Here is a 2500-nt window from a genome sequence, read left to right as displayed (position 1 = left end):
GCCTTAACCTAACCCATGTTGTGCCTCAACCTAACCCATGTTGTGCCTTAACCTAACCCATGTTGTGCCTTAACCTAACCCATGTTGTGCCTTAACCTAACCCATGTTGTGCCTTAACCTAACCCATGTTGTGCCTTAACCTAACCCATGTTGTGCCTTAACCTAACCCATGTTGTGCCTTAACCTAACCCATGTTGTGCCTTAACCTAACCCATGTTGTGCCTTAACCTAACCCATGTTGTCGCCTTAACGTAACCCACGTTGTCGCCTAAACCTGCTCTGTAATTGTTATACGACTCGTTCAATTACTGTAGTGTTGCCCACCCGCAACCCTCGCAATATAGTTCGCTACTCGCACTGCCCGCACCCCTGTGTATCGCTTCATGTTAAACACCTTGCAAGTCTTGCTCACTTTCCACATGCTCCTGCTGTACACTGTAATGTGGATGGCAGCAGGACGTACATGCCGCCCCTCCCCACGTCCCCACCTTGCCCCCTGCCTTCGCAAGCTGGTTGGTGAGAAGTTTGCATGTTCAATGCCCTTCGCATGCGACGTACTCAGGCTACGTTGTGGTGCGGCCTGTGTCAACTGTCCGCTGATGTCGTACGCGTGAACCACAATCTGTACTGCACATTCGTCCTTATGTACTGAATGATACATCGTGGCACATGTGTGACCGCACAACGACTGCGCCCAAAAACGGCGGACCATACAGTGCAAATATTGTGCACGCAGCTACGTGTCGTCTCCCTATGAGAGCTGGATTGCAGTGTGGTACGCCATAGAGACGTGTGGGAGGAACGGACGCCGTGGATGGCGATCAGCATGAGCTGTCTGTTGATGTATTCGGACCTAGTCGTCTCTCCTCACACACCGTGATGGCATGGTGCACCGCGTTCCATATCTGCGACATGCTACAGAGGCCGGTTGACAGTCGTTCGAGCAATGGACATCGCATACGTACGGGGGCCACCTTCCACGTATTGTCTAGGCGTGCACATTTTGTTGCGTGTATGTGGGCAGACGTAGTGTGGCGTGACACCTGACACAGGCATGCAATAATCGTTGAAGTTGCAAATGGCGATGGACGCCTGCGTTTTCTGGTGAAGTTACGCAAATGAACAAATGGTAACCTGTTGTGGTGCGGTTGTTCTCGCTAGGGGTGAATCGGTGATGGCGACGATAGGTTGAGGTACTAACCGGTTGTTCCAGCGATACCCACCATGCCGACGAAACTGAACGGCATCTGGGTGTGAAGCGATACGCGGCGGTGGCTGGGTGGGACCGTCCCCGGCCGGTGAGGGGGCGCCTCCCGGCGTGCTGGCCGCGCGGTGCGTGGGCGCACGCGCTACAGCCGGCTGGTGGGGGCGGCCAGTGGCAGGCGCGCCGGCCGACGGACGCGGCAGGCGTCGCAGCTGCGCGCCGGCGCACCCTGCGCGCGGCGCCGTGCGGCCAAAGTAGGTCCTCGCGGGCCCGGTGCGAAGCGCGGTGGACATCTTCAGTGTGCTGGTCCGATTGAGGACTGTGTGCGTTGAGGATGCGCCGCCGCCCGGCGCTCGGCGCCGCGACGCCGTCTGCTGCTCGGTCGCCCCAGCGGTTCTCGCTGGTGGTTTGTATCGCAGCTGTGCGGATGTGTTGGCGCGTGCGCTGTGCTGGGAGAGTTCGCTTCGGCACCCAAGTGGGGCTTTTGTCCTTCTGTGGCGCTGGCGTTGGAGCTGCCGGTCACCGTAGGTGGCGCGTGTTGTCTCCCGCCGGCAATGCCACGACAGCACGCTCCCGGGCCTCTGTCGGCAGCGGCAAGCTCAGTTGGGAGCACGGGTGGTCGCACCGAAAGCGTCTACTCGCCTAACTCCGGGCGATTGCGCCTCTCTCGAACCCGACCAAGTACTTGGGACGGCGCTGCGCGCCGCCGGGACCTGAGAGGGTTTCGAGGTGTATTGTGCAGGGGAGCTCAGCCTCCTCCTGTTTGCAGAATGATTGAGCGGACGCTTGCGTGTTCGCGCGGGCCCCCGGGACACACTCCCGGGCGGCCGGCTGCTCAGCTCTAGTTGACGCAGCTCCCTGGTTGATCCTGCCAGTAGTCATATGCTTGTCTCAAAGATTAAGCCATGCATGTCTCAGTACAAGCCGCATTAAGGTGAAACCGCGAATGGCTCATTAAATCAGTTATGGTTCCTTAGATCGTACCCACGTTACTTGGATAACTGTGGTAATTCTAGAGCTAATACATGCAAACAGAGTCCCGACCAGAGATGGAAGGGACGCTTTTATTAGATCAAAACCAATCGGTCGGCTCGTCCGGTCCGTTTGCCTTGGTGACTCTGAATAACTTTGGGCTGATCGCACGGTCCTCGTACCGGCGACGCATCTTTCAAATGTCTGCCTTATCAACTGTCGATGGTAGGTTCTGCGCCTACCATGGTTGTAACGGGTAACGGGGAATCAGGGTTCGATTCCGGAGAGGGAGCCTGAGAAACGGCTACCACATCCAAGGAAGGC

At 57.4% G+C, this 2500-nt stretch overlaps 1 non-coding gene across 1 annotated transcript in view; it reads left to right on the top strand.

Moving 5' to 3' along the window:
* The first annotated feature begins 2059 nt into the window (after positions 1–2059).
* The window catches only part of LOC124772105, a 1909-nt gene continuing 1468 nt past the window's right edge, over positions 2060–2500 (top strand). Inside the window, exon 1 of the ribosomal RNA XR_007013781.1 lies at positions 2060–2500. This exon is cut by the window's right edge and continues 1468 nt beyond it. This is a non-coding gene — a ribosomal RNA (small subunit ribosomal RNA).

The sequence above is a fragment of the Schistocerca piceifrons genome, unplaced genomic scaffold (genome assembly GCF_021461385.2).
Source record: "Schistocerca piceifrons isolate TAMUIC-IGC-003096 unplaced genomic scaffold, iqSchPice1.1 HiC_scaffold_936, whole genome shotgun sequence".
NCBI lineage: Eukaryota > Metazoa > Arthropoda > Insecta > Orthoptera > Acrididae > Schistocerca > Schistocerca piceifrons.
The sequence above is the reverse complement of the archived record's forward strand: the minus strand, read 5'-3'. Positions and strand labels throughout refer to the sequence as shown.